This window comes from Macrobrachium rosenbergii, chromosome 1 (assembly GCF_040412425.1).
Source record: "Macrobrachium rosenbergii isolate ZJJX-2024 chromosome 1, ASM4041242v1, whole genome shotgun sequence".
Classification (NCBI taxonomy): Eukaryota; Metazoa; Arthropoda; class Malacostraca; order Decapoda; family Palaemonidae; genus Macrobrachium; species Macrobrachium rosenbergii.
The window spans coordinates 38,198,538-38,221,037 of record NC_089741.1 but is presented as its reverse complement, the minus strand read 5'-3'; the positions used below and the strand labels follow the sequence as shown (position 1 = coordinate 38,221,037).

General features: G+C 36.1%; 1 protein-coding gene and 1 long non-coding RNA gene across 2 annotated transcripts in view; both read right to left on the bottom strand.

Moving 5' to 3' along the window:
- LOC136852760 (uncharacterized) overlaps window positions 1-22,500 on the bottom strand; it is a 75,026-nt gene that overhangs the window by 28,911 nt on the left and 23,615 nt on the right. The window lies entirely within an intron of this gene.
- Window positions 1-22,500, bottom strand: part of LOC136841795 (uncharacterized) — a 32,259-nt gene that overhangs the window by 8,999 nt on the left and 760 nt on the right. The gene's annotated exons all lie outside the window — the stretch shown is intronic.

The following is a 22,500-nucleotide window of genomic DNA, read 5'->3' as shown; positions in this document are numbered from 1 at the left end:
TCCAAAATATCTAGTCCTTTGTTCAAAAAGATTCCCTCTTTTTAAGTCGTAATCAAGCACAATTACACTTCTCGAGCAATCACGAGAACGGGGTGCATTGGGAATGTGGGAAACGACGAACAACTCGACAGCTTAAAATATATGACCACGACCGAGAAGAATCGCAAGTAGAATACGATGTCATTTGTGTATTAACTAGAAAATTGAGCTTTTCAAACATTCTAATCTACTTTCCTCCAATTTATTCTTGATGGGGGTTCTATTCTACTGCTTTTGCATAAGTCATGTAAGTTTTATTCTACTGCTTTTGAATAAGTCATGTAAGTTTTATTCTACTGCTTTTGAATGAGTCATGTAAGTTTTATTCTACTGCTTTTGAATGAGTCATGTAAGTTTTATTCTACTGCTTTCGAATGAGTCATGTAAGTTTTATTCTGCTGCTTTCGAATGAGTCATGTAAGTTTTATTCTGCTGCTTTTGAATAAGTCATGTAAGTTTTATTCTACTGCTTTTGAGTAAGTCATTTAAGTTTTATTCTTCTGCTTTTGAATAATTAAAGTAAATTTTATTCTACTGCTTTTGAGTAAGTCATTTAAGTTTTATTCTTCTGCTTTTGAATAATTAAAGTAAATTTTATTCTACTGCTTTTGAGTAAGTCATTTAAGTTTTATTCAACTGCTTTTGAATAAGTCATTTAAGTTTTATTCCTTTACTTTTCAATAATTAAAGTAAATTTTATTCTACTGCTTTTGAATAAGTCATGTAAGTTTTGTTCTGCTGCTTTAGAATAATTAAAGTAAATTTTATTCTACTGCTTTTGAATAAGTCATTTTAGTTTTATTCTACTGCTTTTGAATAAGTTATGTAAGTTTTATTCTGCTGATTTTGAATAAGTCATGTTGCTGCTTTTATAGCAGCTGGAAAAACATTTCTTGTTCTGGATGGAAAGAGCTTCATTACTGAAGTGCAAATACTTATTATTATTATTATTATTATTATATACATATTATTATTATTATTATTATTGTCCACATTCCTGTGGAACACTGTAATTGTGATGAGTCTGACGTAGCAGAGACTATTACGTACTTGGTAGTCAGGGGTCGACTAGGGTTTAAGTTGCAATATATATATATATATATATATATATATATATTTATATATATATATATATATATATATATATATGTATACATATATATATATATATATATATATATATATATATATATGTGCATGTGTGTGTGTATGTATTATTATATATATAATATATGTATATATAATATATATATATATATATATATATATATACTATATATATATATATATATATATATATATAAAGAAACTCCGATATCCTTTCCCAAACCACATCAGATTCTGGATCTGTCCTCTCTCCTCTCCCCTACCCCCTCCCCATCTCCCCTAACCCAAAATATCTTCATCCCTTTTTTTCACGCAGGATTTGGCCCGATACTTACGCAAAACGACTCTTACATAAATACTCCTTTTTTTCCCATACTTTTTTCCCTTCCTTTTTTTCCCACATCCTTTTTTTCCCATCCTTTTTTTCCCCTCGAAACCGCTGATATGCCGAGGGAGGATCATCCTCTCTTTCCATACTCCTGACAGCACTTAGCCCTGAAGTTCTAAGAGGCTTAAGGCCATGTTTTCTTTCTCATTTTTTCCTCTCTTCTCCTTCTTCTTCTTCTTGGTAGAAGATATTGCAGTAGTTGGGCAAGAAGAAGAAGAGGAGGAGGAGGAGGAGGAGGAGGGGAGGAGGAGGAGGAGGAGGAGGGAGGAGGAGGAGGAGGAGGAGGAGGAGGAGGAGGAGGAGGAGGAAGTCTTCTCAGTATTGTTTTGAGGTTATTTCTTTATACTTTTATGTATTTTATTTTTATTTACCTTTTTACTTAATGGGATAACGAGGTCGTGTTTATACTTTGATAAGAAGTAATCTTTTCTGACTTTTTTCTCTCTCTCTCAAGGCTCTCTCTCTCTCTCTCTCTCTCTCTCTCTCTCAAGGGCTTCCCTGGTACTCGAGAATAATTTCTCTCTGACTATCAATCTGTCTGTCTCTGTGTCTCTGTCTCTGTCTCTCTCTCTCTCTCTCTCAGGAGCTTTGCTGGTACTCGAGAATAATTTTTCTCTTTCTCTCTCACTCTGACTCTGTCTCTCTCTCTCTCTCTTTCACTCTCTGTTACTTTGATGGATACTTCTATAAACAAATAGGAAATGGGATTTTTTCTTTCCGTCTGGTGCTCATAAACATTACGTGAATTGGATATAAAGCTACATAAACCCCTCTTTTTAAGAGAGAGGCTTCTCTCTCTCTCTCTCTCTCTCTCTCTCTCTCTGTCACTTTATAAACCGTGGGAAATAGCATTTTCTCGTTCTCTCTTGTGGTTATATACATTATGTGAATTGATACGTGAGGTATAAAACTCTTTGAAAGAGCTAACTCGTCGTGTATTTAAATTTACTTATTTGGAAAGATACTAGTTATTCAGTGCATTTAAGAAATTATCAAAAATACTTATCAGTAAATCAATATTCCGTCTGTATGAGGTGACTTACGCTGAAAGAAAAAGACGTATGCATACACTCACAAACGCACATACACAAACACTGTAAGCACACATACTCAAGCTCACATACACAAACATTGTATGAATAAGCACACAAACACTACCTAAATGCACAAACACACATACACAGACATTGTATGCATACACTCACAAACGCACATACACAAACACTGTATGCATACACTCACAAACGCACTTACACAAACACTGTATGCAGAAATACTCAAACACATAAACAAACATTGCTTGCATACATACTCAAACACACATACACACGCACTGTATGCATAAATACACAAACACACATACATAGACACTGTATGAATAAGCACACAAACACATACACAGACACTGTAGGCATACACACTCAGACACACAATCCAGACACTATATGCATACACAGACACATACACATAAACATTGTATGTATCAACACACAAACATACACAAACATTCACACACATTATACCACTCCATTTGAAGATTTAGAAGGGTGGAATAAATATTAGTGAAGAGTAATGGGTTTAGCAAATGACCTGTTTATAATATTGAACATATGACATTAAACTGCAGATGACCTGGGAATGATTTAGCACCTGGCGTGTTTATTACAAATGACCTGCTTTAACCCGAGAGCATTATGACGTGAAATGCCTGTGACACGGGTCATGACAGCGAGTGTTTGACGTGAGAACTGCAGATGACCAGGTTAGGATAACGAGCATATGACATGAGATATATGTGACTGGCTGATGCATAAGTTAAAATTGTAAAAACTATGACATGAGGTTTGTAGGTAAGCGTAAGACATGAGATTATGATATTGGCTGGTAAATAAGAAATAAAACATGACATGAGGTTTATAGATAAACATATGACATTGGCTGATAAATAATATGAGAATTAAAACATATGACGGTCGTAGATAAACATATGACATGCGATTATGATACTGGCTGATAAATAAGTTCAGAAATAAAAACATGAAATGAGGTTTGTAGATAAACATATGACATTGGCTGATAAATAATTTGAGATTTAAAACACATGACGTTTGTAGATAAACATATGACATGGGATTATGATACTGGCTGATAAATAATAATTAAATACATAACATGAGGTTTGTAGAAAAGCATAGGACATGAGATTATGATACTGACCTGATAAATAATAATTTAAATATACAACATGAGGTTTGTAGAAAAGCATCATGACATGAGAATAACAAAATAGCATTGAACTAAGTTAAGAATGAAAAACATGGCATGGGGTTTGCAGATGACATAAGTTGATGACATAACGAAGACCGGAATAAGACAAAGGAACAAAAAATGAGTTGATATTCGACTGAAAATGTAATAAGTGAAAAGTGGAAACCTGAAGAGAGAGAGAGAGAGAGAGAGAGAGAGAGAGAGAGAGAGAGAGAGAGAGAGAGAGAGCTTGCAGATGACATAATTTGATGACATAACGAAGACCGGAATAAGACAAAGCAACAAAAAATGAGCTGATATTCAACTTAAAATGTAATAAGTGAAAAGTGGAAAACTGAAGAGAGAGAGAGAGAGAGAGAGAGAGAGAGAGAGAGAGAGAGAGAGAGAGAGAGAGAGATTTAAGTAGCTAAAGAAAGAGACAGCAACCTGGGCTTTGATAATACAGGGTGTGTCTACAGGGTGTGTCTGACTCGGGGTAACAAAAGCGCAAAAGTATGCCAGTATTAAAACGAGAATAAAGAACAGTGAAATGCTTAAAAGGAAAGGATGTGAGGGGTAAATGCTGATAATTAAGACGTTTTTGTCATTTTAGTGCGAGAGATGAAACGGCAACAATGGCAAAATGATCTTTTCGCCATTTCAAAAGGACAGAGCCACGGAATGTCCAAAAGACTTTTAATTATATGCAGAATATTATTAAGCTTCTTTTTTATACTTTACACGGACACAAACACACACAAAAGGGGGGAGAGGAGAGAGAGAGAGAGAGAGAGAGAGAGAGAGAGAGAGAGAGAGAGAGAGAGAGAGAGAGAGAGAGACTTTCGTACTAAAAAAAAGTCCCTGGGAGAGAGAGAGAGAGAGATTCTCGTACTAGAAAAGTCCCTGAGAGAGAGAGAGAGAGAGAGAGAGAGAGAGAGAGAGAGTTACAAGGAATAGGATGTCTCAAAGACTTATTAGTCCATCCGAGGAGAGAGAGAGAGAGAGAGAGAGAGAGAGAGAGAGAGAGACTTTCATACTAAAAAAAAGTCCCTGGGAGAGAGAGAGAGAGAGAGAGAGAGAGAGAGAGAGAGAGAGAGAGAGAGAGACTTTCGTACTAAAAAAAAGTCCCTGGGGGAGAGAGAGAGAGAGAGAGAGAGAGAGAGAGAGAGAGAGAGAGAGAGAGAGAGAGAGAGAGAGAGAGAGAGAGAAATTATCCTCAAATGCCCATAAAGTCCCTGAGAGAGAGAGAGAGAGAGAGAGAGAGAGAGAGAGAGAGAGAGAGAGAGAAAGAGAGAGAGAGAGATTATCCTCAAATGCCCATAAAGTCCCTGAGAGAGAGAGAGAGAGAGAGAGAGAGAGAGAGAGAGAGAGAGAGAGAGAGAGAGAGAGAGAGAGAGACTCCACAACAAGCGAGCGATTCTCCTAAAGCATCAGCAGCAGCCGCCGTAGAGAGAAAACTGGAGCAGAGTTCAGCTGTTTTGTAATAATAACAGTAACGAGTGTCGAATTCAAACGTCGAATTCCGAAGGGCATTGGACCGGAAGTGGGGGCGAATTAGCATCTCATTGACCAGTCGCAAAAAAAAAAAAAATAGAATAAAATTTAATGGAATATTCAAATAGTCGAATGATAATAATAATTCATCCCAATTTAATTCATTGTAGTTTTCGCCGTATTGTAATTTCAGAAATTAGCGATTTCATGGCGTTGCCGAATACCGAGGAGGGGAGGGGGGGGAAGGGGATGGGCGAGGGAGAGGGAAGGGGAGGGAGGAAGAAACGCGAATATTTTGCGAATTACGTGTTTTGGTGTGCCTACCCGCGTGATCATTATTATTATTATTATTATTATTATTATTATTATTATTATTATTATTATTATTATTATCTAGAACCCAGGAGGTCGTTTTGAAATCAATGTTTGTGAATGTTACGTTTGGTCGATGATGTTTTGATAAATGATGTTTCGATAAATGGGGTTTTGGTAAATGACTTTTGATCAGTGATGTTTTGATAAAGGATATTGTCATCCGAGAATTTTTTTATAGTGGCGTTTGATAAACGGCATTTCAGTACATTTTTGGTTGCTAAATGACATTTGGATAAAAGTGCATAATAAATGATTTTTCGTAAATGAGGTTTGATAAATGAGGTTTTGATAAATGAAGTTTGATAAGTGATGTCTGATAAATGATATTTGGATAAAAGTGTATAATAAATGATTTTTCATCAATGAGGTTTGATAAATGAGGTTTTGATAAATGAGGTTTGATAAATGACCGATAAATGAGATTTGATAAAGATGTCTGATAAATGAGGTTTGATAAATGATGTTTTGATAAATAAGGTTTGATAAATGATGTCTGATAAATGATGTTTTGATAAATGAGCTTTGGTAAATGATTTCTGATAAATGAGGTCTGATATAAATGATGTCTGATAAATGAGGTTTGATGAATAGTGTCTGATAAATGAAATTTTATAAATGCTGTTTTTGATAAAAGATACTTTGATAACTGATCTTTCTTTGGTTTAAGCAACATATTTGCACCTAAAAAATATTCCCGAGTCAACGGTATAATTGCAAACGTTGATCCTTCAATGAAAAGCAAAAGTAAACCTTGAAATTACAGCTGGAAATTAGGTATTATAAAAAGGGATTATTCTTTGGTGCAATAACAAAGAGAAATTATAAATTATCATTATCACAAGCTTTATTATTATTTTTATTATTATTATTATTATTATTATTATTATTATTATTATTATTATTATTATTATTATTACAAATTTGATGTCATTCTAAAAAAGGGCTTATTCTTTGGTGCAATAACAAAGAGAAATTATAAACCATTATCATTATCATAACCTTTATTATTATTATTATTATTATTATTATTATTATTATTATTATTATTATTATTATTATTATTGTCATCCTTATCCGCCTGCCTCTGATACAACACGATCCATCTAACCTCAGGAAAACTGCTTGTCGATTTATATCCCTTACTAGTTTTTTTCTTTTTGGGAGAGCATCGAGAGATAATAGATGTTAATGACCTGCCCAGCTAATGGATGGGGATGGGGGATGGGGGTCGGGGGCGGGGCCTGGTCCTTCCGAATTTGAGGGAAAGTCTCGTCGGGGTTGATGCATTGCCCAAGGCCGCCCGGTTGAAAACTTTCTCGGGCGGGGAGAGAGAATTGATGGCCGCTTTCTTAGTGGGGCCCAGTTGGGCGAGTGCCGAAATTTGGGACGATTTATTTGGCCAGGGGTGATGTCTTCCCAGACACACGTCGAGGGGTTGGTTTAAACCTGGGGGGTTGGTGAGGAGCTTATGCACAATGCATTTTAAGGGTTAAGAGGTTCCAGTAATAAGATTTAATATTCCAGCCTCCCATTTGAAGTTCCAGTTTCAAAAAGTTCACAGTAAAAAGTTCCAGCACCACCTTTGACGTTCGAGCACCATATTTGAAGTTTGAGCATTACACTGGAAATTCCAGCACCGGAATTTAACGTTCCAGGTGCCCCATCTGAATTTCTAAAGTTCCATCAAGATCATGTTTATAATTTCCAGCACTGATTTTGAAATTTCAGCATTAAATTGAAGTTCCAGCACTACGCTGGAAGCTTCAGTACCTGGATTTATAATTCCAACTTCCCATTTGAAGCCCCCAAGTTCCAGAACCACGTTTGAAGTTCAGGCACCAAATTTGAAGTTTTAGCGCTGCACTTAAAGTTCCAGCACTACACTGGAAGTTCCAGCATCAAGATTACGATGCTCCAGCCTTCCATTTGAAGTTCCAGAACCACATTTGAAGTTCCAGAACCACGTTTGAAATTCCAGCACAAAATCTGATGTTTCAGCATTACACTCAAAGTTCCAGCACTACAGTGGAAGTTCCAGCACCACTTTTGCAGTTCAAGCGCCAGGATTTAACGTTCCAGCCCCCCATTTGGATTTCCAAATTTCCAGCACCAAAGACCAAACCTCCGTCGCCTTATTCAAAGTCCAGCGCCAGGATTTAACGTTCCAGCTCCCCCATCTGAATTTCCAAAGTTCCAGCACCAAAAACCGAATCCCCATCACCTTAATCAAAGTTCCAGCATCAGGATTTAACGTTCCAGCCGCGCCCCATTTGAATTTCCAAAGTTCAAGCACCGACGTTTGAAGTTCCAGCACCAAAAACCAAACCCCCACTGCCTTATTCAAGGTTCCAGCACCACAATTTAGATGCTCCATAAATCAAGCAACGCGACAAGCACAGCTGTTTCCAATTTCCGGATGAAAAACTAATGACACGTACTCTAACCCCTTCCCCATCTCCCCCTCCCCACACCCTCTTCCTCTCTCCTCCTCCCCCTTTAAAAATATTAACGGCTTGTTCTCTGCAAAACAAGAAAGAAAAAAAAAAACTGACTGGAAAATCTGGTATCTCATTACCATTCGGCTATAATTTTCCAGTTCTGGAAAAGGGCCGGAGCCGTGATCCACTGGTTGCTGTGAATATTGGATTTGGATATTTATGCAAATTTAATGAGGGCCCCCACAAACACCGGATTGTTTTTGTAATCATCACTGTTTTTTTTCTGTTGCAGCTAACGCTTCCTCCCCCCCACACAAATACTAACGGTTGCATGAATTGTAGGAATTGGTCAAGATACGATTTTATATATTTTTTATTTGATTGCACAAAGATAAATATTCAGTTTCATTCACGCCGAAGAAATTCAATGAAAGGCGTTATATAAAAGATTCCTATCATAATTAGACCTTAAATATTAGTAAATTCCTGCGGGATTTAAATATTCATTGTATTCAATTCTTTTTATAGCTTTCTGTAAAAGAAAACTATTGTGCTGGCTTTGTCTGTCCGTCCGCACACTGTTCTGTCCGCACTTTTTCCTGTCCGCACTTTTTCTGTCCGCACTTTTTTTCTGTCCGCACTCAGATCTTAAAAACCACTGAGGCTAGAAGGCTGCAAATTGGTATATTGATCATCCACCCTCCAGTCATCAAACATACCAAACTGCAGCCCTCTAGCCTCACTAGTTTTTATTTTATTTAAGGTTAAAGTTAGCCATAATCGTGCTTCTGGCAACGATATACGATAAGCCACCACCGGGCCGCGGTTAAAGTTTCATGGGCCGCGGCTCATACAGCAGTATATCGAGACCACCGAAAGATAGATCTATTTTCGGTGGCCTTGATTATACGCTGCAGTGGCTGTACAGAAAACTCGATTGCGCCGAAGAAACTTCGGCGCATTTTTTACTTGTTTATTCTACAGTTATGAAAAAAATAATTAAAATTTGACTCCCTAAATATCAGTAAATTGCTACAGAATTAAAATATTTATTGTACTCAGTCATTATAATAGACTCAACTTATAAACCTCTGTACTTAAGTATTTAATTGGAAAGCGGAACGTTCAAGATAATTTGCCAAAAATAAGAGAGTTACTAAGAAATACAAAAATAGTAAAATAGTAAAATTATCAGCAAAGATTTTACGCTCAAGATAGTTTGCATAGAATTACCATAACACTGGACCAAGATGTAGTGGAACATTACAGAACGAAAAGATAATGAAAAACTCCTAAAGATGGCGAACATATGGTGGAAGGGTAACAGGATTAAAATAAATAAAAAACTTAATGGAATTAGGGAAGGGTTAAGAAATAAGGAAAAAAAATGAAAGATGTTCGAACACTGCTGATAAAGCTACAAACTGGAAAGGAATTAAAGAAATACTGGAAAATTGACAGTGATAAAAAAAGAAAAATCTGTTATACACCAGCCGCGTTCAAAAGGTACACCTCGAGATTAACGAGAAAACGCCCCGTGGGAAAACGTTGCAGAGCTATTTGGTGGAACGGGCCAATATGAGACCAGTCCCAAAAAATACTAGAAAATTCAGTGGTAAAAAGAGATCTCAGTTATACACCAACCGCGTTCAAAAGGTACACCTCAGGAATAACAAGTAAGCGATCCGTGGGAAAACGTTGCGGAACGGGCCAATATGAGACCAGCCCCAAGAACTAGAAAATACAGTGATTAAACTGATATCAGTCATAAACCAGCCGCGTTCAAAAGGCACACCTTGGGAATAACAAGAAAGCGCTCCGTGGGGAAACGTTCTGGAACGGGCCAATATGAAACCAGCCCCAAGAAACACTTGGAAATCCAGTGATAAATAAATCTCATACACAGCCGCGTTCAAAAGGTACACCTTAACAATAACGAGAAAGCGTTCGGTAGGAAAACGTTCTGGAACTGGTTGGTGGAAAATACACAAAGATAAAAAAAAAAAATGGTCTCTGGCATACACCAGCAGCGTTCAAAAGGCATACCTCGTGAATAACAAGAAAGCGCTCCACGGGAAAACGTTCTGGAAAGGGGCCAATATGAAACCAGCCCCAAGAAACACTTGGAAATCCAGTGATAAATAAATCTCATACACCAGCCGCGTTCAAAAGGTACACCTCAACAATAACGAGAAAGCGCTCCGCGGGAAAACGCTTTGTAACAGGTAGTGGAACGTGCCAATATGAGACCAGCCCCTTTAATACGCCGTTGTTCTCAATAGTGTACAAGGACGAAGACCCACTTTTGGAAGTCAATTGACTTTTATCATCTTCCCAGGTTGAATTCCGAATAAAAAAATCTTTTTATCTATATTGAATTATAAGGCGTAGCATTGATAAGAAGTCAAGTCTGGGTGAATTTTGGTGAATCTAATTTGTCGTTCAGGTCTGAATTCAGTGGGATGTTTTGGCTGTGGTGTTGGTTAATTTTTTTCCTGTGCTTTAGATGATTGAATTCAGTAGAATTTTTTGTCATAATATATTTCTTGTAGGTTTGTGTGTGTGTGTGTGTGTGTGTGTATGAGAGAGAGAGAGAGAGAGAGAGAGAGAGAGAGAGAGAGAGAGAGAGAGAGAAAATGAAATTAGTGTGGGCGCTATGTTTGTGGCTGTGTGTGAGAGAGAGAGAGAGAGAGACAGAGAGAGAGAGAGAGAGAGAGAGAGAGAGAGAGAGAGAGAGAGAGAGAGAGATTATCACGCGATTTCTCCCAAACTCAAAAGTGCATAAATCCTTGCACCGTAAGTTTTAATGGTCGAATAATATTTTCGCGAGAGGAAACTTTCGCGAATGCAATTTGGCTGAGCTTTTATTACTTTACGTAATTCCAAATGGCCTTGTGGAATTTCCGGTACGTTAATTTATTTCGGGGTGAGGTTGCGAGCCTTACGTAGCATTCTGGAAGTAAATGGCTTCCCTATTTGTTTACATGCATATTTTTATTTTTATTCCTTTCTATTATTTAGTTCCGAAATTGGGAACACAATAGAACCTTGGTGGGGGAACCTAGGAACGAAAGTTCCAAAACGCCACTATATCACTGCAACCTCACTATTAAAGATAGGTATTAAAATTCATGTAAAAATCAGAAGTAGGATGGAAATTCAAAGCTTGGTAGTAAAAGGGATGAAAATTTGTCACTTGCAGGGTTTTTTAGTATATTCCCCATGAAAAAAATATGAAATCAAAATCATGAGAAAAAAAATCAGCCAGAAAAAATAGTAAAATTAAAATTGAGAAAAAATATCCTCCCAAAAATGAGTTAAAATCATAAGGAAAAAAACATCAGCTATAAAAATATGAGTAAGAAAAACATCAGTCAGAAAATAATTAACCAAATGAAAAATCATGACGAAAAAAATTAGCTGGAAAAAATATGAGAAAAATCACCGGCAAGAAAAAAAAATGAGCTAAATCAAAATCATGAGTAAAAACATCGTCCAGAAAAAAATGAGTCAGATCAAAATCATGAGTAAAAACATCATACAGGAAAAAATGAGTCAAATTAAAATCATGAGCAAAAACGTCGTCCAGAAAAAAATGAGTCAAATCAAAAGCATGAGTAAAAACATCGTCCAGAAAAAAATGAGTCAAATCAAAATCATGAGTAATAACATCATCCAGAAAAAATGAGTCAGATCAAAATCATGAGTAAAAACATCGTCCAGAAAAAAATGAGTCAAATCAAAATCATGAGTAAAAACATCGTCCAGAAAAAATGAGTCAAATCAAAATCATGAGTAAAAACATCCAGAAAAAAAAAGTCAAATCAAAATCATGAGTAAAAAAAATCATCCAGAAAAAAATGAGTCAAATCAAAATCATGAGTAAAAACATCATCCAGAAAAAAATGAGTCAAATTAAAATCACGAGTAAAAAAAATAATAATTCATAACCCAAAGAGAAAGTCAAACCAAGAAAGAAAAAATAATGATAAAAAAAACCACAACCATTATGAATCCACCTCAAAATTACGTAAAAACAAGAAGTAGAAAAAACCCACGACAATGAGGGAGAAATCTTTATTGTGTTTGGGTATAATAAACTCCTAATACAATAGAAGCAGCTTTAATTGTTCCCTTCGGAATAATGGAAGAAATGAATAGACTTTTTGGGTTGTCAATGAAGGAACATTAAGGCAGCTCTCAATGCAGATTGGGAGCGCGCATGGCATCATGGGAAATAACCCCCCCAACCCCCTTCTCTCCCCCACCCCCCTTCGTGGGAGAGGGGGGGGGTGAATATTCTTTGATAATTATAAGCATGGAAGAGGGAGACGTACTTTTTGTAGTGCAATATAAGATATTACAAGAGAACGTAGAATATATTTATTAAGAAAATAATTAAAAATATCCCCTCTTGGAAAAGAGAATATTCTTAGATAATGCTTGTAAGCACTGTAAGGGACTAAGTATATTTTGTAGTGGGATACAACGATATAAAATATTTCGTAGTGGCATACAAGATATATAATGTTTCGTAGTGGGATACAAGATACAAAATCAGTGTTTTCTTAAAAAAGATCCCCGCATGGGAGGAGAATATTCAGATAATATTCACGCACATGGAAGGGAAGAAATACATTTTGTAGGGGGATACAAGATTTAAAATGTGTTTTCTTAAGAAGATTCCCTTGTGGGAAAAGAATATTCTCAGATAATAATTATACGAATGGCAGGGAATAAATATATTTTGTAAGGGGATACAAGGTTTAAAATGTGTTTCCTTAAGATCCCCTCTTGGGAAGAGAATATTATTAGACAATATTCATAAGCATGGAAAGGGAGAAATATATTTTGTAAGGGGGTACAAGATTTAAAATGTTTTCTTAAAAAATCCCCTCGTGGGAAGGAGAATATTCTTAGATAATATTCACACTCATGGAAGGGAAGAAATATATTTTGTAAGGGGGATACAAGATTTATGATGTGTTTTCTTAAAACGATCCCCTTGTGGCAGGAGAATATTCCTAGATAATATTCATAAGCATAGAAGGGGAGAAATATATTTTGTAAGGGGATACAAGATCTTATCAAGTACAGAAAATAAATTTAGTAAAAAAGCACATGAATAATCAACAATGCAAAGATACAGGGTAATCTGTCAATCTCTGTTGCACAGATGAAGCAATATCTAGTCAACCAGTATTGCAGACTTTGCAGGAAGGCTTGCAACGTCAGTTATAGGACAAATAAAAGGAAGAGACTTAGCAAAGTCCCGGTAAAGATTATTTGACCAATATCAGACTTTACTGTAATGTATAAATACAGATATTTCATTTATAGTGAAGAAACAAAGATACTGATTTTAGCCATAATAATTATGGTATAAATAAAAAAAATAATTATGGTGATGACTAATAATAATGAAAATAGGGAAAAAACAACTTATATCAGTCGCAGATCTGCCAAAATAATAAACACAAATCTTAAAAAAAAAATTCAAAAATTTTGTGGGGCGAGTTTTTTTTTTTTTTTTTTTTTACTGACCTTTTGGTCCTTCCTTTAAGCCCAAAACTTGGCGTGTCCAGCCTCTCGTAATTCCGCTTAGGTGCAGCAAAAGTAATACATTTTTGTGTACGACCTCAGGAGACTTCGACGTTGTAGCAATATGAAGCTGTGTGTGCAACATTGTGTAGCTCTGTGCAACACTGAGTAGCTGTGTGTGTGTATGTATGTGTATAGGTGTGTTGTCTCTGCTTAGCTCTGTGAAGGTGTGTGTTTCTTTGTGTAGCTGTGTGGGTCTGTGTAAGTGTCTTTGTGTAGTTGATGTGTCTGTGTAGTTGTGTCCTTCTTTGTGGAGCTGTACGTCTCTGTGTAGCTGTTTGTATACCTCTGTGTAGCTCTCTGTGTGGGTGTATCTCTCTCTGTGTAGATCTGTGTATCTGGGTAGCTGTGTGTGTCTCTGTGTAGTTCTCCGTGTGTGTATCTCTGTGTAGCTATTTGTGTCTGTGTAGCTGTGAGTGTCTCTGTGTAGCTCTCTGTGTAGGTGTGTCTTTCTCTGTGTAGATCTACGTCCATGTGTAGTTGTGTGTCTCTGTGTAGTTTTGTGTGTCTTTCTGTGTACCCGTGTGTCTCTGGGAAGCTCCGTGTCTCAAGAGAGTTTGGTAGGCGTACAGTTACATGGCGCTCTCTTTATTTTTAGGAATACGACAGACTTCTTTTTTTTTTTTATTCTGGCCCCAAAAGGCTTGTTGTCGAATTTTGGATGGAAAGTCTTTGCTAGACTTTGATTTTGTGGACTTCAGTAAATAACATGGCAGAACTTATAGTCCTGCAGTATCAAGGAATGTTTCCCGATATAATAATAATAATAATAATAATAATAATAATAATAATAATAATAATAATAATAATAATAATAATAATAATAAATAATAATAATAAATGGTGATTTTCCTCAAATATCACCCCTGCTACTTTCTCAGACAGATCACAGAGAACTCACGAAATCCTCAAGTATCTCTCAGCACTTAAAATACAAGGACATGAACACACAGCTATATATACCTCTTCCCCCCCAGCCCCCTCTCCCCACCAACCCCAAGAGGACATGGAAAACACACACACACACACACACAAACGTCCTTCCTCCTCCTTCGAAAGCAAACACTGCCGAAGAGTTCAGAGTTCTCTGCTGAAGGAGGCTTTAGAATATGCACAAGACGCGAATCAAAGAGTTTGGAAACGTTATCAGAGATTAGGTTAAATAGGGCAGGTCATACTTGAAGGGGAAGGGGACGTAAATAGGGAGGAGTCTATCTCCGGAGAGTGGGAAGTAAGTAGGGTATAGGGTAGTTTATACATTTTTTACTTTGGGGTGGAAAATCGGGCAGTTTATGAACTTTGGAGTAAGTAGGGAGCCTTATATATTTCGAAGCACGGGGAGTAAATAGGGCGGCTTAGATACTCTGGAGCAAATAGGGCAGCATGTACATTTTGGAACACAAAGGTAAATATGGCAATTTATACCTTTTGGAACACAAAATTAAATAGGATAACTCATAAACTCTAGACTAAATAGGGCAGCTCATAAACTAAATAAGGCAACTATGCATTTTTGAACACAAACGTAAATAGGGCATTTTAAAAAATCTGGAATAAATAGGGCAGCTTATGCATTATGGAGCATGAGACAAACAGCAAAGCCCGCACCTACTGGACCGCCAGAGGATCACATAAGGTAGCTCGCACCATATGTGGCCAATCTAATTAAGATATCTCGTACCTTATTTAGACGAAATACGAGCTATCTTATCTAAATAAGGTAGCTCGTACCTTTCACAATCCAAATCACGACTCGCACACACGTAGCTCCCTACCACGAGCAGCACGTAACGCAAGTTCGTACCCAAAGGACCTCGAAACTTGAAACGAGACGAAATATCTGGTGCTGTTCGCAACTCAGATCGTGGAAACTGCTGCTCGTTTATTTTTTAAACTTGAAAAGAGAGAGGGGAAGGAGTGTGGGTGCTTGAAGTGTGTAAAGTAGGGGGGTTGAGGGTGGGGGTTGGTTACTACTAGGGGTGGGGGGAATGGAAGGGGAGGGGGAGGGAGGGATTGAATGATGAAAGCGCTCCCTGGTGGAAATGGATGAATGAACCAAGCTTTGCAACGAAAAGGGTATATAATCCCCCCTCCCCCCCAACACACACACACACATACACACCATTCCATTCATGCCACGTTCAGCTCGCGACCCCATGCTATGCAGGGCATAATAAAGCTTACTGAGAGGGGGCAGCTACCCCCTTAAAGATACCCCCCCAATGAGTCTTCCAACCTCCCTCGCGCTATTATTGGGATCGTATACTCGGCTTATTTCTGGAGCTTGGGAACTGGGCTATACTATTTTTTTTATATATAAATTTCGGTATTTTTCATATTGTTTCGTTTTGTGATACGTGTCTTAATTATTTACTTTTGTTTTTATATATATTTAAATTATATATATATATATATATATATATATATATATATATATATATATATATATATATATATATATATATATATATATATATATATATATATATATATATATATATATATACTGTATATCAAAAGGTTTCATATTTTATTTCGATTTACGTTCCTATAATACTTAGCGTATTTAATTCTTAGTTTTAATTTGTTCTTTGACCCGAGCTTCGTGTCAAAGGGCATTCCGTAATAACTTTGATTTACCTGATTTAGTTTCGTGTCAAAGGTCATCCCAAAATAACTTTGGTTGGCCTGATTTAGTTTCGTGTCAAAGGTCATCCCAAAATAACTTTGACTGACCTCAATAAGTTTCGTGTCAAAGGTGATCCAAAAATAAATTTGGTTCACCTGAATAAGTTTCGTGTCAAAGGTCATACCAAAGTATCTTTGGTTGACCTGATTTAGTTTCTTGTCAAAGGTCATTCCAAATTAACTTTGGTTCACCTGAAATCATTTCGTGTCAAAGGTCATCGCAAAATAACTTTGATTGACCTGATTAAGTTCATGTCAAAGGTCATGTAGTATCGTATTTAACACTACCTAAATCAAAGACGAATATTATAAAACTTATCAATTTTTATTTTGGTTTTACTTCATAAAAGAATTTTTAATATTTTTAATATTTTTTTCATTGGTAATTCCAAATTATTTGATGCTAGTGTCAGTCGTATTAGAAATTAGGAAAAAAAAAAAATCAGTTTAGAGAATATGATGATAGAAAGCTGAAATGTATAATTGAATTAGTTTCAGTATTGGAAGAAATAATCTTTGCAAAATAAACCTGCAGGAGATACTTATTATAATTTTCTCTCTCCATGTCTCTCTTTCTGTCTGTCTGTCTGTCTGTCTCTTTCTCACCGTCTGTCTCTCTCTCTCTCTCACTTTGTATCTCTCTCTCTTTCTTACTTTCTCTCTCTCTTTTCTTGTCTCTTTCACTCTCAAATTTTCTGTGTGTGTCTCTCTCATTCTCTCTTTCACTTTGTATCCCTCTCTCTCTTCCTTACTCTCTCTCCCTCCCCCTCTCTCTCTCTCTCTCTCTCTCTCTCTCTCTCTCTCTCTCTCTCTCTCTGTGTGTCTAACATCTACAGTTTTGTGCCACTATTAATACAGGCATGCTACGTAGCATCTGTGCAAAACATTCCAGTGGCTCCCAACCAATAGAGAGAGAGAGAGAGAGAGAGAGAGAGAGAGAGAGAGAGAGAGAGAGAGAGAGATCAAAAGCCCGGAACGGAAGCTCTGAAGAACAACGAGTGAGAGAGACAAATATCTCCATAAACAACGGGCAGAGAGAGAGAGAGAGAGAGAGAGAGAGAGAGAGAGAGAGAGAGAGAGAGAGAGAGAGAAAGAGACCCCTTCTGTCGCAGGCAAAACATCTGGGATTAAATGGCTAACGAATGGACGCAAAGGAGCGTCGGGAAGCGAACGCTGGAATGGAGCGTGGGGGGAGGGGAATGGCAACAGATGTGTTTTGGGAGGAGGAGGAGGAGGAGGAGGAGGAGGAGGAGGAGGAGGAGCATGGCCTCCAAACGAGCTATGAAGTCCATGGAGCGTTTCACACAGACGCGGGAAGTTGGGAGCAGATAAAGGGTTGCAAGAGAGCATTGCACGTATACGAAGGGTTATTAAGAGAGCATGGCATTGCACATGGACAAAGGGTTACGAAGGGAGCATGACACATAGATAAATGGTTATTAAAAGGGTTGCAAAGGAGGATTACATATAGAAAAAGATAAAAAGTTACTAAGGGATCATTAAACATAGATAAAGGGTTATTAAAGGAGCATTACACATAAAGGGTTATTAAAGGTTGTCAAAGGAGCATTAAATATAGATAAAGGGTTTTTAAAGGGTTGTCAAAGGAGCATTACACATAAAGAGTTATTAAAGGATTGTCAAAGGAGCATTACACACAGGTCATGGGTTATTACAGGAGCATTACACATAAACAAAGGATTATTAAAAGGTTGCTACAGAGCATTGCACGTAGACATATGTTTTATATATATATAAATATATATACATATATATATACATACATACATATATATATATATATATATACATATATATATTTATATATATAACTGTCCGCTCTCTCTCTTAATAACATCACTGATCTTACTCTTGCATCTGTTTATTGTTTTGTCTGGTAGTCTAACTGTGCTGTAATTTATGAATTTTATTGATTTTTAAGAGAAATTTCTAGAGTAATTTTATTCGTTACTCACAGTACTAGATTCCTGATGATGTAACGAGTCATTACGAAACGTTGGAAATAAAGAATTATGCTGAATTTAGTACGTTTCCATGGTCCGCCTTCATGCTGATATTATATATATATATATATATATATATATATATATATATATATATATATATATATATATATATATATATATATATATATATATATATATATATATATATATATATATATATATATTTATACACATATACGATTCCACCCACGGAACTTCTGAACGCTTTCACATACGTTCGAATCTGGGGTTCAAATCGCATCAGTTACGAAAACCCTTTTTCCAGACGAGTCTCGGAGGAAGTTCAACTTATAATATATATATATATATATATATATATATATATATATATATATATATATATATATATATATATATATATATATACATACACGTGTCAAAATTGACACTCCACAAAAAAAAAAAAGATTCGCCTGACGATCGACATAAGATATTGAGAGAGAGAGAGAGAGAGAGAGAGAGAGAGAGAGAGAGAGAGAGAGAGAGAGAGGGGCTGGTGATGCTCCGGCCTTTCGACGCTGATATAACTTAATTGGGGACGAAGCAGCAGTAGGTTGCGTAATGGTATGTGTGTGTGTGTCAGTGTTTGTGTGTGAATGTTTGTGGGTGTGTATTGGTGTGATTGTGTGTGAGTGTTTGTGGATGTGTATCACTGTTTGTGGGTGTGTATCAATGCGTTTGTGTGTGTGTATCGGTGTGTTTGTGGGTGTGTATCGGTGTGTTTGTGTGTGAATGTTTGTGGATGTGTATCAATGTGTTTGCGGGTGTGTATCAATGCGTTTGTGTGTGAGAGTGTTTGTGGGTGCGTATCGTTGTGTTTGTGTGTGTATCAATGTGTTTGTGGGTGTGTATCAATGCGTTTGTGTGTGTGTTTGTGGGTGTGTATCAGTGATTGTGAGTGTGTATCAGTGTTTGTGCGTGTGTGTGTTTTTGTGTATGTTTGTGTGTTCGTATGTGTGTGTGTGTGGTTTTGTTTGAGTGTTTGTGAGTGTCTTTGTGTATGTGTGTAAGTGTGTGTGTTTGTTTGCGGTGTTTTTGTCTTTGTACGTTTTTGTCTCTGTTAGTGCGTATGTTTGTTGGTGTGTGTTCCTTTGTGTGTTTGTGTCTGTATGTATGTGTGTTTGTGTGTCGCAACGGCCTATTATAAAGGAAGACATGGAAAAAGGTTTACCTGTGTTCCGGTGTTACTAAGTATGTCTACGAATGAGAATAAGAAGAGAAAGAACGAAGTAAAAGAAGATGAATGAACAAAAATAAAGTGTAATAGAAAGTTTACGAATGAAGGAAGATATATTAAAGAAGAATGGATGGAAAAAAAAAAAGCCTCCCCGGGACAAGTGAGGAGAAATTGGAAAGCCTGGGAAAAGATTTCAAGAAGAAAATGAGTCAAGTAAAAGAGGATGAAGGGAACAAGCAAAAATGGAGGATAAGAAGAAGTGTATAAATGGAAGAAGATTTGCTAAAGTTAATGGCTTAAAAAGTTGCCATGGGCGAAGTGAGGAGAAATTGAAAAGCCTGGTAAAAAAAATTTAGGAAAGAAAATGAGTGAAGTAATAGAGGAGTAATAGAGGATAAGGGAAAAATGGAGGATAATAGAAGGGATATAAATGGAAGAAGACTTGCTAAAGGTAATGGATGAAAAAAAGGTACCTTGGAGTAAGTGAGGAGAAATGGAGAAGACTGGTAAAAAAAATTTTAAACATGCAAGAGGATCAACTGCAAAAATATATGTTGGGGAAACGAAATCAGGAAATCAGATTCAGCACATCCTGAAATTCACCCAAGATATTAGAAGTAGGATTCTTTATTGAAGACGAAGAAGAAGAATACAGAGTTTAGGCCAAAGGCCAAGCACTGGGACCTATGAGGTCATTCAACCCTGAAACGGAAATTGACAGTAGAAAGGTTTGAAAGGTGTAACAGGAGGAAAACCTCAAAGGGTTGAAAGTAAGATGAAAGAAAGGGAATATGAAAGGAGGTACAGTAAAAGGAACGAAAGGGGTTGCAGCTAGGGGCCGAAGACACGCTGCAAAGAACCTTAAGTTGCACTGTGAATCAACTGTTAGGAGAGGGTGGAAAGTAAGATGGAAGAGAGAGAATATGAACGGAGGTGCGGTAAAAGGAATGAAAGGGGTTGCAGCTAGGGGCCGAAGGGACGATGCAAAGTATCTCAAGTAATGCCTACAGTGCACTGCATGAGGTGCACTGGCGGCACTATCCCCCTACGGGGTAGGATTCTTTATTGGGTGGGGAAAGATTCCTTGGGATAAGTGAGAAAAAACTTAAAAGCCTGGTAAGAAAAAAAAGAAAAATTCTCAGATGAACGCAAGAGGAGAGATATAGACCAAGGACGCTAGAGAAATTATGTGTACGGATAAAGTCTAAAGAAAAACGAGCAGACATCTGCCATTAAAAATTTGGTAGAGGTTTACAGGCAAACGAAATCACTGCAGTGGTTTGAACTTGTAGGGAGAATGGGAAGCTCGACAAATATTAAAAGGAATAAGGAATGTATTCACTGGAATAAGGAATATATTCACTGGAATAAGGAATACATTCACTGGAATAAGGAATACATTCACTGGAATGATAAATATATTAATTGGAATTAGGAATATGTTAAGTGGAATATGGAATATATTAACTGGAATTAGGAATATATTAACTAGAATAAGGAATATGTTGACCGGAATAAGGAATAGATCAACTGGAATAAGGAATATATCAAATGGAAAAGGAATATATTAACTGGAATAAGGAATATATCTATTGGAATAAATAATATATCAATTGGAATTGGGAATGTATTAATTGCAATAAGATATTAGAATAAATATACTTATTGGAATAAGGAATATATTAATTGGAATTAGGAATACATCAGTACAGAGAAAGACATTTATAAATGGTGCAACAATGAAGTGTATAAAAGAGAATATTGCAATGCAACGCATGTGGTGGGAGATGACACACTGTTGGCGAGACTTATTTTCACCAGACAATTACGGAAAGCGATAAATGGAATCTGATAGATATTCACAATTGACATGGATGATTTACAGTATGTAAGTTTTCGGTGTTTGTAAATGTAAATAAATTATTTTTATGTTTAAGTGAAGGCAGATCGAGTAGATGATTTTATAGGTAAGGCTTGTCGTGTTGTTCTCTCTCTCACTATATATATATATATATATATATATATATATATATATATATATATATATATATATATATATATATACGTTTGTATTAACACAAATCACCTTAATAATTTTATAGGTAGATTATATATCACATGCCATACTATATATATATATATATATATATATAGATATATATATATATATATATATATATATATATATATATATATATATATATATATATATATATATATATATATATATATATATATATATATATATATATATATATATTTATTTATTTATTTATATATATATAATACATTAACTTCGACCATTTTCTCTCTTTCATATACACGTATGTACACTTACAGCCATGCATACTTTCTAATAACGTTTAACTTTCACCCTCCCTCTCTCTCTCTGTCTCACTCACTCACCCTTTCTCTCTCTCTCTCTCTCACACACAAGTTTTTTTTTCTGCTACAAAAACTCCTCATCTTTAGAGCACAAAAAATTAGTGTCAAATATTGTAGCCATATTTATCGCAAGTAAGGCTGCGCTTCGAGTTTTCTTTTTTTACTTTCTTTTTCCTTTCTCTTCAGTGAAAGTGCTCTCGCGAGATGGCCCAGAATTAATTTATAACCAGGGAACTTTCAAAAGCGAGATTATTACAATATGAAATAGCTTGTAGCAAGCTTGTAGCGACGACGCTGCTCGGGAAAAAATAGGGAAGAAATAGGGAGGGAATATAGTCTTTTGTGGCAGGATCTCCCTCTCTCTTTTATACACACGGTGTATATATATATATATATATATATATATATATATATATATATATATATATATATATATATATAATACATATATATATAAGAAAAATTACTAAAAAAAGAAAAGTGAAAAAGTATTGTAAATTTTTGTCAAATGCAAAAGCGTGAACTTGTTATATC